General features: G+C 41.8%; 1 protein-coding gene across 5 annotated transcripts in view; it reads right to left on the reverse strand.

Annotated features, from left to right (window-relative positions):
- The window catches only part of RBM19 (RNA binding motif protein 19), a 253,651-nt gene that overhangs the window by 50,802 nt on the left and 186,507 nt on the right, over positions 1-16,342 (reverse strand). For 2 of the 5 annotated variants that reach the window (XR_011021994.1, XR_011021997.1), the window contains one exon: positions 16,215-16,292. The exons of the other annotated variants lie outside the window; for them this stretch is intronic. The gene's annotated coding sequence lies outside the window, so the exon portion shown is untranslated. The remainder of the gene's footprint in view (positions 1-16,214; positions 16,293-16,342) is intronic. 5 annotated transcript variants of the gene reach the window in all.

Below are 16,342 nucleotides of genomic sequence, written 5' to 3' on the forward strand. Positions count from 1 at the left end.
CACATCAGATAAAAGTAAACAGCTCAGGTCCTCTCTTGTTTCTTCAGATTGTGGCGGCTTGCCATCTAAATACGGCTCAGTATTATTCAAACATACAAAAATTAAGGGAGTGATATTATTTCATTGAGTAACATCACGCCACCTCACATGATGGCATTGTAATGTCTTAAATGCCCTTATAGGTTTGAATTGCATGGAAGCACAGCATTATGGACCCAGCATCCATTTCTCCCACCTTCTGGATAATGGTATATTTGATTTTCCTTGATGTCTCCTTCCTCAAGTCTGAATTTTAATTAAAAATCTTCCCACCACTTATAATTACCTGCTGAGTCACTTTACATCAAAGCAGAAACACAGCTCTTTACAGCATGCATATCAGTAAAATAAAATATTCTGAATGTAGTAACCTGCTACTGCCTGCTCCCAACTTTAAAGTGTACCTCCGCCTTCCCCAAGTAGAGTTATCCTACTCTCCTTTCTTGAGGGTCACCTCTCTGTTGGTATTTTAGAATGGACAGAACCAGTTTACTTGGTGTACCGTACCTTTCCACATTTCACAAAATTCAAGTGATATTACACAGACAGAGTACATGCTACTGCTTTTGGAGTTGATAATATAATGCAATGTACTGCAGTGGCGTAGCTGAGAAGCTTGCAGCGAAAGTGCAAATTTAACATGGGGCCCCAAGAACTCTTTTGATATGAAGTCTCAAAACCTACCAAGGACAGTTTCAGTGTCAGAGAGGTGTATTTAGAGTAAGTAAACAGTTAGTTAAGGATTAAAACTATTCAATGCACATATAGAGGTGTTCATTACCAGTATAGTAACACTGAAAAGCTAATAAGATGGATGAAGGAGGCGCCCTAATGGGCCTTACCCATGCATTAAAGGATAACTAAAGAATGTAGTATAAAGCAAGAGAATTGCCCAGGGTCTATGTGCATAAAATATACAACTTTGATGATAACCCTTTTATGCCCTATATTTATACACAATAATGGAAAATTCACTTAAAACATAAGCAGTGATTCATTTACTTACAGAGTTCTGTTTAAAAATATTGTGGCTGTTCCCGAACATGTGGTGATACAGAGCAAAAACAAAACATAAAAATCATACCTTTTAATGAAACAGTGAAAAAAAATGTTCATAAGGCTAGATTTAAAAGATAGTCTCCTTTTCTAGCCATTTGAACCAATGATCTGTGAATGATTATGGGTACTCAGAATCCGTGAGCACAAGCCGCCAGAACCTGCATTGTTGACTGTATTCAGGATCCCTGCTCTTAGGGTTTGCTATCCTCTATATTCAGCTGGAGAAACATCCACAGGTCAGCAAACACAAATGCATACAAGTGGACAGTGGACATGACGATTCACACTGTATTTTGATCATTGATTGATTTTGACAATTGCATTGATCTTGGTAAGGGTAGTTTATTGACACTTTGACTGAACAAAACCTGAAGAAATTGTCAATTTAAATGTTTCAGTATATATGGCTTATTCAATTACATTTTCCTGAGACATTTACTGACCAGACATAATATTAAAACCATCGACGGTTGAAGTTAATAACACTGATTAACGTCAGGCCAGAAAGCTAAGGGTTAGTTGATGAGGGGCAAAAGCCAGGCAGTAAAAGCTAAAGGTTAGGTGTTGTGGGGAAATACCTGGGCAGGAAAAACAAAGCGTTAGGTAATGTGGGGCAATAGCCAGGAAGGAAAAGCTCAGGGGTAAGTGATGCTACGCAATAGCTGGGCAGGAAATGCTAAGGGTTAGGTGTTGAGAGGCAATACCCTAACAGGAAAAGCTAGGGTTAGGTGTTGTAGGACAATGGCCGGGCAGGAAAAGCTAAGGGTTAGATGATGTGGGGCAATAGCTGGATAGGAAATGTTAAGGCTTAGGTGATGTGAGGCAATAATTGGGCAGGATATGCTAAGGCTTAGGTGATGTCGGGCAATACCCGGGCAGGAAAAACAAAGGGTTAGGTGATGTAGGGAAATGGCTGGGCAGGAAATGTTAAGGCTTAGATGATGTGGGGCAATGGCCGGGCAGGTAATGCTAAGGGTTAGGTGATGTCGGGCAACATCTGGGCAGGAAAAGCTAAGGGTTAGGTGATGTGAGTCAATGGCTGGGCAGGAAATGCTAAAAGTTAGGTGAAATAGGGCAATTAAACGGCAGGAAAAGCTAAGGGTTGGATGATGTGGGGCAATGCCCAGGCCATGGAGAGGAAATGTTTTAATGTCTATTTATTTATTATTATTTCTTTAAGGGGGGGGGGGGGGTTATTTTGGGGGTGGTTTCTTTAGAGGCGGACTTGCAAGGACATAGCAGATGTATGGATGGATTTTCCCGCTTCTGATTTATATTATATTACTAGCTGATGGCCTAGCATTGCCCGGGTATGCATTTGGCTGGTGTTGGCTGAATCCACTTTTTCTAACCTTAACACTTAATTACTCAATGGCCAAGTTTGTTAGATTTGCAGTTTTTGGCATCAATAATTTGCATTGAAATGAAACAAAATCTGATTGGCTTTTGGCTCCACCCCCTTTTCTGAATTTGAACCCCAGTCACCCAATGACTAACTGTACCAGGTTAGAGGCTTGTGCTATTAAGAGTGCAAGAATGGCAGCAATTAAATATTCCCCTTGAAAATCAATAGGTGAATTTTGATTGGCTTTTGTAGGCTCCACCCACTTTTCTGAATATTAATCCCAATCACCCAGTGACCCACTGTGCAAAGTTTGAGAACCCTACCATTAACAGTATAAGAATGGCTGCAGTTTCCTTTTTTACCAGTGAAATTTGTATTTGCCTCGGTCCACTTTTTGGTCATGGGGATAAAAAGTGTACTATATGTTATTCCATGTAATGTACCATGTGTGTGAGAAATTTCATTCAAATACGTTGAGCCATTTTTGCTAGATCGAACAAACATCCAAACTTTCACATTTATAATATTAGTAACATTATATGAATACCCGCGACCTTAGCCCATTTCTAGGTCTGTCACCGCCGCCACCTGTCAGCACCCTCCGCGTGCAAGTGTCCCTGCCGTGAGCACAGTCTCCGCCGCGTGGGCACACATGCCCCCGCTCACTGCACACACACACGCCTGGCCTGCCCCCTGGCTGTCCTGCTCCCGTCCGAACAACAGCTGTCCCTGCGGCACATGCGCAGTAGTGCAAAGCAGGGACACACACGGACATGGGACGCAGAGACACAGCGGTTTCATTAGGTAGGATGAATCTATTTATTCCATAGCAGTTTTGAAAGATGCATTCGCTATTGTATGTGAATTTTAGGGTTTGGGGGGCTTTAGCTATCATAAGTGGTTGCTACAACATAGTACTTGTTATGGTGATGGTGTGCCCACTGGAATAAGCATACGTCACTGAAAGTGGCTACCAAATCCAATAGGTCATGTCCATTTTCTTATTGCTGTGCACCTGTGTGTGGTGTAATCATGATCCACTTTTATTCACCCCCTACATTCAGATGTAGCTGAAATATCTTCCTATGAGTTGTGGCAAGCTGTGCAGTCAGTCAGATTTCATCAATCTGCTCAGTTAAGAAGACTTTTCTGAGTCGTTGCTATGGGTTACTATACTTTACAAATCATTGCTGCTCTTTGTACTGTTTTATGAATAAGCTTGTGAAACTTGCTTAAAGGCCAATGAGAATTCCAATGTCAGTTGAACGTGACCTTGGACAAGTCACAATTTAGTCTCTTTATGTCCTGGGTACCGAAAAATAGATTGCAAGCTTGACTAGGCTGGAAAACAGCACCTGCAGAATTCTGTGTGCACACTGATGTGTGAAATTCTACGTGCCGTATAAAATCAATAAATAAATAATTCATATTCACACCGGGGAGTATAGATCATGTGAACCAATATGAAACACCAAAATGGGGATGTTTGAGAAGAGATAGGATATGGGAGGAGAACTAAGCACAAGGGAGAGAGGGAAAGGACCAGAGAATGATGGAGGGGAAGAGATAAGGGAAATGACAAGTACAAAGAATGATAGAGCAGCCAGAGGAAGGAGAGAGGAGACAAACATCATGTAACTGCACTATGGGAGGGAAGGAGATGCTAGGAGTCTGAAAGGGTGGATGGAGAAGAGATACACATAGGCATAAGACAGAAATAAGCACAGGGGACAGTAGGGACAGAGGCATTAGGAGAAAAAAACAAGAATAGTTGTGCATCTGCCAGCACAATATAGGATGCTTTACGAATACAGGGGTTAAGGATTGCCAGGCAATAATGAAGAAGGTATCTGCATATGCAAAACAATGAACAAATCCCATGTCTGCAGGGTTGCATGAGAAGATAGAGGCAGACATATCAGTGTGGTCAGATTTGTAGCAGACAGAAAAGTGAAACCTCTCTTTGTCTCATATTATACAACATAGACACATAGTTGTGAGGTGGGCAAGTGACTACAGGATAGGAGACATATAGCTCTAGGGATGGAGCATATACGTCTCTACAGAAGTGAAAATGGGTCTACAGCTCTACAGAGACTAATAGGCTTATAAGGCATGAATCTTAAGGTGAGAGAGGTGTTTGGAGGTCTATAGCTGCAAGATATGAGCACGAGAAATGGCTTGTAGCTGCAGAACACAAATGATGCATGTAGCTGGAATAACAAAATGGGTTCCTTCAGGATCCGTTATATAGAAGCAGCAGAGACGACAGGCACTTGCTGGAGAGGATGCATGCTTTGGCACAGAGAAATGACAGAGAAGATGGGATTGAAAGAAGGAGGAGTGAAGGAGGCAGCATGTACCTGCAGGATAGGCAATATTGTGGTGCAGCTGTAGAGTGAAAATGAGAATGATAACTGCAGGAAATGAAGTAGTTAGGGCACAATGCTGCAGTTTGGGAAAGCAAAGCACTCTGTGCCTGCAGGAGATCTGACATATAACCGTGTGAAGAGAATTCATATTCCAGTGCAGGAGAATAAAGTGGAGGTACATTGCTACAAAAAGGAAATGAGAGAAATATGGTGAGCTAGTCACACCTAGCTAAGGAGGAGCGGGCATCCACCTATAGACAGATCATTGGTATACAGAGCTGAAGGGGAATAACATAAAGGAGCATGGAGATCTGGCAAGGCTGGAGCTGTCTCTAATGACTGAGTAATGTGCTACTGCAGAGGCCACATCTCCTGCCATTAACAGACTTACAGTATAGATTATTCATCTGCTGATAGCTGATACATCACATTATTACTAAATATAAGAGATGGTTAGATAGATGCTAATAATTAGGCTTGCAATGAAATTTTAAGCAAATTGTATGCAGATTGGAATTGGTCCAATCCTACAAACTTCCTGTGGATTTTCATTGGTCCAGTCCCAAGCTGCATACAGTTTGCATGTTAGTTGGAATTATTTGGATGTCATTAACCATCTTTACTCAATGTAGAGTATTTGAATATGTACTATGCAGGTGCAAAGTAGGCCTGTCACAAACATAGGAAGTGTGTGTGTGAGAAATAAGGGCAGGAAGGGCATATTTCACATATTTAGGGAGGTAATTGCACCCAAGCTGGAGCCCCTCTTTTATTCCTGCCAGCAAAAATCAGAGTGAACTGTTGTGGTAGGAAGCCTTGCCTGTAATCTAAGTGATCAACGTGTGGGAGAGCGTCACCTGCTGGTTAGAGGTGAAAGATAGGTAGCTGTTGTGCCCTAATATTCCAGACTGGTCCATTAACATCTGCTTTGCATATATTATTCTGCATTCTACCTTTTCTAAAGTCACTCTCAGACAAAGTAAATAACTTAAATAAGGCTGTAAATATACACCTACCAAAACTATGATGGAGCACAATAGTCTGTACATGCTGATAATAGGCACCCAGTGTAACAAGTTAGAACTCTTTACTTGAAGAAAAAAATGCAGCGATAAATGATACACCGCCATGCAGCTTACTTAGAACAGAGAGGAAAACTGAGTGAATACAGGAAATCACAATACCATAGAGATCATTGCAGCACTTTACATTTTACAGTGACATCTTGTGGTTGCTTTACTATTCTGCAGTTTAAGTAATATTGTTGATGCTGCCAACAAACTAAGCCTAGGCTGCTGAAAAAAATGGAGAGCGTATAATCTAATTTTTACTTAACACCACTCAAGACTATTTCGATTTTAAACCCTTGGATAAGTATCCACCACCTCTCATCCATTAGTACATGGTATGTAAATGAAATTCCAAGGTAAAGCATTAGAATGATGTTGGATTTAGAGACTACAATGTGCTGCGTGCGCTTTACCAAATACATTCTGCACATCCATTTTAATCACTATTCAAACCCCCCTCCTCCAGGTTACACATTGCTCACATTATTATTATTGGTTTACATAGCATCATCTTCTTAAGTGGGAATTTTAGTTAGATAATAAATACACTAAATAAAATGCAGGTAATAGAATTGAGTAGTGTCCAGTAACATCCCCCCCCCCTCATTAGGCAGAGCCGCGGCAATGGAGCGTTATACCTTATTTGGCTCCGGCGGCAGGACAGGTCCTCCCCACTCCTCTTCAGTGCAGTTCTGGGCCGTGCAGCAGCAGGCATTGGGGGCCGCAAGGTGATTGGCTGTCTGGTGGCTACACCGAACAGGGGAGTGAGGAGAACCTGTCCCGCTGCCTGAAGCAGAAAGTATGACGCTTTGCTGCCACTGCTCCGCATGTAGGATCTGGAATGGGCCCTCTTAGCCCTCCCTGTAATGGCAGAGGCTGTGGGGGCTATTGTTGCAACCATGGCTGTGAAATTCATCAGGAGTTTGGAATTCTGATGAACCCATGCCACTTTCTAAGGATGGTCAATGTATGCAGCTAAAAATAAACCAATCAAATGCCGTCGCAGAAGCAGCATTTGATTGGTCCATTTTCAAGCTGCATACATGTGCATAAATTTACACTAAAAATCTGCAGCGACTTGGTATTATTTTGCATCTTATTGACCATCCCTACTCATTTGTAGAGATAGCCAATGAGATGCAAATAATTCTAACTAGCATGTAAATTCCATGCAAACTGTATTTAATTGGCACTATTCCAAGGTGCATACATATGGCATGAAATATGCATAGAAGCCAGGATTTTTCTCATTTCTGATTCCTGGTTAACATACATTAGCATTCATGATGATTATTTAAATTTTTTTTAATGAAGCAGCAAAAAAAGTAAAAATGTAAAATAAATGGTGATGTTATACAAGACAAGAGGATGAGGTATGTATAGGATAGTAACTATGAAGAATAACCTTTTCCTGTTTGATACAGCAGTCAATGCACAAACTATGAAACTGCCTCTAAAAGCTGAAGGAAATCACCAGCCTGCTATAAAGTGTCCACTCAGCATTACATTTTTGGAGATTTGTGCTACTAGTACATGGTAATCACAAGAGTCTACCAAACAATTATAGTAAAAAGATTTACAGCTGATTCAGCAACAAGAGATGACCGTTTATAGACAATGATTTCCAATGTGGAGAGCTGTCAGATATCTGATTGCTTTCTACAAAGTGAAAATTACTGCATTTCTACACTGGCCACACATGCTGCAATGTCTGCAAGCCCCCAGCAGCTGGCATATTATTTATTATTTTGTCATTCATCTGTATAACATAGTACTAAAAAGCCTCCAGTTCTCACCCTAACAAGACTGTAATGTCCTGAGATGCTCATACTACACTGGACCTTTCTAACCCCATAAACTTAGCCTTCAGGATGGAGACTCTCAGACTGTAGTTCTCCTAACGCTAAACCAAGATATCAGGCATCCAGATGAACAGATTTCAGACTATACAGGTGAATAGGTAAATACCCACACATACAAGGAATGCAGAGTGACATGCTTGCTTTATTTATTGCTTTTGGCATTTAATACTATGACTTTAAAACTTTTTGTATATCTAACTAATGAATTATTAAAATACTGTAAATGTTTTTCTTTTTTTGATGCTGCAGCGGTACCTCCACCTGGTTATGATTTGAGCACAGAATAGACATTAATAACGTCTCCAGACTTGGTGAGCCATAATGAAGCCCCATTGTGTTCTATGAAGCAATCTAGGCCTTTCTTATGCTCCTTGCATAATGCACGTGTGAACTACATTGAGACTGGAAATAGACTTTAATACAAAGCCTGCATACAGCGAGTTAGACTAATGTGATCAGTTACAACTCAGTACTGTGAACAGGCCCATAGAATTGTATGGGCAGTGAGTCGACATGCAGAATTATCCTGCAACACAACTGAGCACTGTGAACTAGCCTTAAAGTGAAGAAAAATCTACTCAGCAGTACTGAAGAGGCTTGGTGTTTCTTTAACAGTTTCACAGCATCAGAACTTTCTTTTTATTAACAAAGCATAATTTTTAGCTGCATTTTTAGCTAAGCTCCACCCATCAAAGAAACTGCCCGGGCTTTTTTCCTCTGATGCTGTGCAAAGCATGATGGGATTTCCTATGTTGTTATTCACGTTGCCTAGCAACTGGGAGGGGTGATCAGCACACAGGACAGTTGGAACTGTGTCTCATGCTCCCTGTCACTTCCTTTCAACCAAAAAGATGGCTGCCCTCATGAAATCAAACATTTGCCTGTTCTTTTAAAACAGGGTGGGTAAGAGATTATATTAACTATCTATTTTAATTGACATAATTAATGTAACATAATGACAGTGTGTTTGTTTAGGCTGAAGTTCATCTTTAAGGCTCCTTGGTTGGCTGTTTGCAGGATACCTGCGGGCTGGCTGGGAATTGGAGGAGACAAGATTGTCAGGAGCAGGTAATGTTTCTTGCCAGGGGCATCAAATACTGTATATACTCAAGGATAGGTCTAGAAATTTAGGTATCTTTTAGGTCGACTTATACACGCGTCACTGGCAATACTGAGCACAGTAAGTAATGAGTTTACTACTAGTGACATTCCCATTTGGAGCAATTTACGCACTGGTGACACATTCTTGATAATGGAAATGCCAAGAAAGCCCAGGTCTGAAAGTCCTGGCTGCAACAATTAACAAGGAAAGGGGCAGGGGGGAAAGACTGTGCTGCAGGAATGGGAGTGAATAACTACTGCACCTGGGGGCCTGGAGGAATTATTGGCTGCACCTGGGGAACAGGAGGGGTTTATGGCTGCAATACTGTATGCAGTGCAGTCGATGACCCCTCCTGGTCCCCTGGTACAGCCATTTACTTTGCTGGGTAGACTTATACTTGAGTCAACAAAAAATTCCAGCTCGAGAGGGTCAAATATTAGAGTTGACTTATATACAAGGTTGACTTGTATACGAGTATATACGGTAGGTCAGAAGCAACCCTGATTTAAAGCTATAGAGGTGATCATTACCACTATAGCACTAATAAATAGCTACTGCAGTGACAGGGGCCCTGGTACAGTTGAAACTTCTGCATCCCCTATTGCTAAGGGGCTTAGATGCTTTCCTTGCGTTAAAAGACATCCATGGCTACAATTACTAGGTAATGCCTAATGATGTTGATCCAGGGATTTTATCTGATTGCCATCTGGAGTCAGGAAGGAATTTTTCCCTTTTGGGGCTAATTGGACCATGCCTTGTAAAGGTTTTTTCGCCTTCCTCTGGATCAACAGGGATATGTGAGGGAGCAGGCTGGTGTTGTACTTTATACTGGTTGAACTCGATGGACGTATGTCTTTTTTCAACCAAAATAACTATGTAACTATTTACACTTTGTCTATTGCATTGCGCCACAACAGACAATGGCCTCAATTCACTAAGATCATGCTGGAGATAATAAGGCCAGAGAAAACTTGCCACCACATAGGGAGAGAGTTATCTTATCTCTTCATTCCTTAAAGGTAGCCATACACTGGTCAATTTGCCATCAGATCGACCAACAGATAGATCCCTCTCTGATCAGAGAGGGATCATATGGCTGCCTTCACTGCAAACAGATTGTGAATCGATTTCAGCATGAAACCGATCACAATCTGTGAAGCTGCCACTGCCGCCGCCGCCCCCCCTGCATACATTACCTGATGCGGCCGGCGCGTATCCCCGCTGTCTTCTTCTCCGCGCTGGGCTCCGAGTCCAGCTGGCTTCACTGAACTTCCTGTCCAGGGAAGTTTTAACGGTAGAGGGCGCTCTACTGTTTAAACTTCCTGTCAGGACAGGAAGTTCAGTGAAGCCAGCCGGACTCGGAGCCCAGCGTGGAGAAGAAGACAGCGGTGACAGCGGGGATACGCGCCGGCCAGATCAGGTAATGTATTGCAGCTAGCGTCGGTCGTCAAGCATTCGAACGCCGCTATCGACACAATCCCGACCCACCGACGATCGAGCAAAATCTTCCGCATGGATGGATCAACGAGAATCAACGGGAGCGATTGATTTTGGATGAAAATCGATCGTTCTGTCAGCGTTTGCGCAATGATCTCATAGCAGATTCGATCACAGTGATCGAATCTGCTGTATATCGGCAGGAAAATCGTTAGGTGTATGGGCCCCTTAAGTTACCTCCTCTGAAGTAAATTTACCTCCTCTGTAGTTAAGTTACCTCCTCTGTTATTATTTTTACACGCAGTTAATTAATAGCCTGTCTAGAATTCTAGAGTTATTTTAAGGATTAAAGAGTTAACTTAAAGACAGAAGAGTTAACTTTAGGTTTGCCGGAGGTAAAATATTTCCTGAATACTAAACGCCTCATCACCATGATGATAACTCTAGAAACGTTATTAAAGACAGTAGATAAGCTTAGTGAATTGAGGCCAGTATAATCACATTCTAACGGCAATTGTATCTCCATGGAACAATCACTTTGGAGCGTCAGCGGTGGCTTACATTGAATAACACACAGAATGCAATGTGGGTAACGTACATGTTTACAGTGACAGTGACACATACATTCAATGTACTGTATGCGTCACTGTATTCGCATCACACTTCTAATGCACCATGTGACTTTTGAGCACTATTATGTTGCATCTTACGGCAATTCAACATGGATAAGGTGAAAGGAGCTTTAAAGAAAACCTGAGATCAATTTTAATAAAGCATTTATACTTACCTAGGGCTTCCTTCAGCCCCCTTTAGACCATTGGCTACGTCGGCATCCTCCCAAATAGCTCTGATTGTCTACTGGTCAGCCCGTCTCTTCCTCAAGTCACCCTCCAATCCCACAGTACTGTGCAAGAGGGGCCCAGCCATGCGTTTGCTCCCATCGTTGGGACTACTCTGCGCAGGCCCAGAGTGCTCCAGGTGACCGGAGTGTGACAGGGGCACGCATGGCCTGGCTACACATGCACAGTATGGCATGACTGAGCCGAATGGAGGGAGAGAGCAGGCCAGCCAGCAGATGATTGAAGCGGCCTGGGAGGATTGCGAGGGAGCTAATGGCCTAAAGGGGACTGAAGGAAGCCCCAGATACGTAGAAATGTTTTATTACATTTTATCTCATGTACACTTTAAGCTAGCCATAATATATAAGATGTATATTAGATATTCACTCAATATTGCAAATCATCATTATCATCCTGATAGCAATCATTCTTACTGGCTTACATTACTCAATTTTACTTACATTTTGGCAGATATCTATTTCAAATTGGATTCAATACCATCACTGCTAGCTTTGTACTGATTGATCAACTAAGGCCCATATTTTCTATCAATTTTTGTTTGATTTAAACTTTTTATCATATAAAACATCTATTTAGTTGGAAAAATCTAATAGTATATGGTCAGCTTTAGATCAGCAAATGGAACTCTAAACAAGTATCACATTTTTATTTCTGATTGGGGATACTTTTATGATAACACATTTAAAGTGTTAGTGTACCCCAATTTACATTCTGAAATGTATCACAAGTGGCAACATCTTTAGTCCTTCCAGGTAATCTCTACGGAATGTTTACTTACTGAAAGTTCTATGCGTAGAGGAGATGCTTCTTGGAAACAGACATTATTTCCCACAATGCAACACAGTTCACAGATAGTAAACTGTTAAAGGGGTTCTTTCGCGAAAAAAGTAGGCAGTTAAAAAATGTGACAGATGACAGGTTTTGGGCCAGTCCATCTTTTTAAGGGGGATTCTCAGGGCTTTCTTTGTTTTCAACAGCATTTCCTTAACAGCAGTTTAAGGGCTGGTGCACACCAAAAACCGCAAGCAGATCCGCAAAACGCTAGCAGATTTTTAAACGCTTTTTTTTATTTTTATGAGGCGTTTTGCTAGCGTTTTGCGGATTGCTGCTGCGGTTTTCAGTATAGTAGATTTCATATATTGTTACAGTAAAGCTGTTACTGAACAGCTTCTGTAACAAAAACGCCTGCAAAACCGCTCTGAACAGGCGTTTTTCAGAGCGGTTTGCGTTTTTCCTATACTTAACATTGGGGCAGAAACGCATCCGAAATCCAAAAAATGCCTCACCCAGGCATTTTTCGTTTCTGCAAAACGCCTGCCGCTCTGGTGTGCACCACCCCATTGAGATACATTGACCAAGCAGATCCGCAGCCGCAAGCGGATCTGAAAACGCCCAAAAAGCCGCTCGGTGTGCACCAGCCCTAACTGCCAAAATAGCAAGATACCAGCCGGCCTCCCTAATCACTTGCACACTATTATGTCAGTTAGATTTTGCAACTGTTGTTCAGAAAATGCTGTTGAAAACAAAGAAAGCCCTGAGAATCCCCCTTAAAAAGATGAACTGGCCCAAAACCTGTCATCTGTCACATTTTTTAACTGCCTACTTTTTTCGCGAAAGAACCCCTTTAAAGAGGAACTCCAGTGAAAATAATGTAATAAAAAAAGTGCTTCATTTTTACAATAATTATGTATAAATGATTTAGTCAGTGTTTGCTCATTGTAAAATCTTTCCTCTCCCCGATTTACATTCTGACATTTATTACATGGTGACATTTTTACTGTGGGCAGGTTATGTAGCTGCTCCTAGCTGTTTTGGCTGTTACAGTACTGCGGTATTCAGAGCTTCTTGTGGGAGGGGTTTCAGCACAAAATCAGTCATACAGCGCCCCCTGATGGTCTGTTTGTGAAAAGCATTATATTTCTCATGTAAAAGGGGGTATCAGCTACTGATTGGGATAAAGTTCAATTCTAGGTTGGCGTTTCTCTTTAAAGACATGGCCCTGACATCACACTGTGGGAGGGATTTCACCACAATATCAGCCATACAGATGTCCCTGATGATCTATTAGAGAATAGGTAAATATTTCTCATGGGAAAGGGGGTAAGGCTATTGATTGGGATGACGTTCTATTTATTATCTGTACTACACATACAATTCATTATCTCACAGGTTTATTTTTGCTTCAGATTTGCTTAAATGTATACTGTGTGGCATTTATTATTATTTGCTATTGATGAATGTTTGTCTTATTTTCCACTATTCATTATTATTATCTGGCTGACTGAATTTGCAATGCTGGCCTCCTGCACCAATGTGAGATGCTGCTTAGCTGGACAGAACAGCACTTTTGACTGTCCATACTCCTTTCTCTACCATAGCATTTGCTACAGAAAGTAGTCAGGAAGCAGCTGGAGTGGGGCGGGGGAGATAGAAACCAGACAACTAGAGCTAACCTTGCCCACTGGAGGGAGCAGAGGGAGGAGGTGGTTTTGTCCAGTGATGGTTCTGTGAGGAGTAGGAACTCCTACTCCTATTCTGCTGGCAGCTTTATACTTTGCCCACATATCTCTCAGTTACATGACTGCCTTTTATAAAAATAACAGTCTCTGGGATAGCTGCATCAAATATAAAACTACCGTATATCAGTAATGGCATAATTCCTTATTCACTTCCACTAACAATGAAAATTCCAGATGCATGAACTAGGCTTTTAAAGGACAACCAAGGTGACATGTGACATGATGAGATAGACATGTGTATGCATAGTGCCAAGCACACATACAACTATGCTGTGTTCCTTTTTTTCTTTCTCTGCCTGAAAGAGTACACAATCAGGTATGCAAGTGACAGTTTCTGTCTGGGTCGGGACAGGGTCAGACTGGGTCAGCATAACCCTCAATGAGAAGTAATTAGAACCATTAAACACTTTCCTGGCAGTAAATGGTTTCTAAGAGCAGGAAATGGATAAAAAGGGTCAATAATTCATAGATTTAAGCTCTAGCATACTTCAATGAAGGTGTCATTGAGCGGAGACAATGAAACAGTAAAAACTTACAAGCTAGATTTAAATATAAAATAAAACTGTGGGATATCTAAAAAAAGTCATTTTTAGGAGAAGGAGGATAGATACAATTGTTTTTTTCATCAGTTTATTTTCACCTCGGATGTCCTTTAATTTTGAAAGGAAACACAATACTTGGAGAATATACAATATGATATTCCTGGCAGTAACTGAACACTAGGAAGCAGTACTACAAGGCAACAGAGCTAACTGCTAAGCCACAAACAGAACAATGGGAAACATTTTGAGCATGCTAACCTGGCCATTTAGCCATTGCCCTCCAACCCTAGTAGAGGAGGCAAGGGAAGAGAGGAGGTGCTGTATGTAGCTGCATTAATGAATGAGGAAACAAGGTGCAGTGCCTACATGGAGACAGAACAAGGAAGAGATGCAATATTAGCAGATGTCTGGCCTACACTGAGGTGCAGAGAGTGTACAGAGACTAGGTAATAGTGTATATAATGAAAAGGTGATGCGAACAGGCAGCTGCTGAATACAAGCAAAGAATAAAACCTTAGGAAAATAGATAAAAGTCAGGAATTAAAGGCACAGGATATAACGGTGAGAACGACCAGCTGGTAGTGTGGGAACTGAGCAGGTGCACAGCTGAATATGACTGTTAGAACAACATGTTTTTTTTCCAACTGTCCTATGGTGATTTTTGTCACAATGGTAATATGAACTCCTTCTTCACCAACATATTCTGCATTACAATGTGGTGAAAGGGCTGCCTGGCTCCCAGTCTGCAAAGGGGTTAACCCTTTCCCTGGAGAGGCCTGGCTGAGGTAAGATAACACCATACAAGTGATACACACGCACAACATTGCTATCTCTGCTCCCTGTCCTGCCTTTTATCTGCTTATAGCGTGAGAATTATCTCTGGGTACACTGCGGAGGCTTATTTTATTCACACGGTCCTATTAGAATCAAGCAGTCCTGATCTCGCTTGCCAGACAGCCCTAGCCTGTGGCTGCAGAGCATCCCCCTTGCATAAACAACCATATAACCTTGAATACAAGTTGCCACAGAGCATCCTTGCAGAGTGTGCAGAAGAAGATGTGCAGAACGCTGCTCTCCACTGTTTTGCAAACTCTTAGCATAGTGTTTTTGAACCAGTAGACCACAGCAGCCATAACGCGTGTGTGTGTAGATTCAAAGCAGACTAATAAGAGACACAGCGGGGCGAGTGTGTGTTTAGAAATGCGTTCGTTATGGGGAATTGAGTCTCCCGGAGTGGGCAGTTAGCTTTAATTGCAAATGGTTTTCCCATCGTCTCTTGCGGCCCCCCGCAGCTCGCACGGCACGTTGGGGCTTCTGAAAATCCTCAGCCTCACTGACACCATTCAAAAGTATATTTTGCTTATCATCTGAATCCGGTCCTCGGCGGGGCGGCAGGTTCGGAGTCAGCTCCTTGGACAATTTCCAGTTTCGGGAACAAATGACACGTTTCGGTTTTAGTGTTTGTTTGCTCGTCTAATTTTAAAACATTTTGGAGATATGTAAATTTCTAATGAACTAGCTTTCTTCTTCCAGCTGCCTCTATTACCCTATTTCCACTCATGCATTTTTTATTCATTCTGCAACAATTCCCCTCCTCTTTCTGGATTTTGTTCCGTTGTTGCTTTTTTTCATTCATCTTTCCTGCCTTCCTTTTTATCGCTAACCTCTTTTTTACTGCCTCTCTTTTATCCCTTCTTCAGCCTTGCTGCTCCCTCCCCTCTTCAAGCTCTCGGCCCCTCCAGTGACTCCCCCTCCCTCTCTCCTGGTACCCATTTTTATCTTTTCTTTTTTTTCCTGCAGGCCCAAGAGATAAAAGACAAATCTTAGCTTTGCTTTCCCTGGATAAAACTCCTTTCCTGGTCCTGGAGATAAGAAATGGTGACCAGTCGCACACCTCTCCCCCTTCTTCTTTTCTCAAGACCCAAATCCAACCCAGCCTTATATGTTCTTGTGGGGATAAGCAGAAACAATTAACCACTGAGGTATCAGATGCTTTTGAAAACCTACCTTACAAATGTAAATGGTGTCGTTTTCTTCAGCAATCTGCATGCTTGTGTGGAACCAGTGACTTTATAGCAGATTATTCTGTTGATATTGCCATTAAGTGTTAATAAGTTTTGTACACGTTGTAAATT

Source organism: Hyperolius riggenbachi, chromosome 1 (genome assembly GCF_040937935.1).
Source record: "Hyperolius riggenbachi isolate aHypRig1 chromosome 1, aHypRig1.pri, whole genome shotgun sequence".
Taxonomy (NCBI): domain Eukaryota; kingdom Metazoa; phylum Chordata; class Amphibia; order Anura; family Hyperoliidae; genus Hyperolius; species Hyperolius riggenbachi.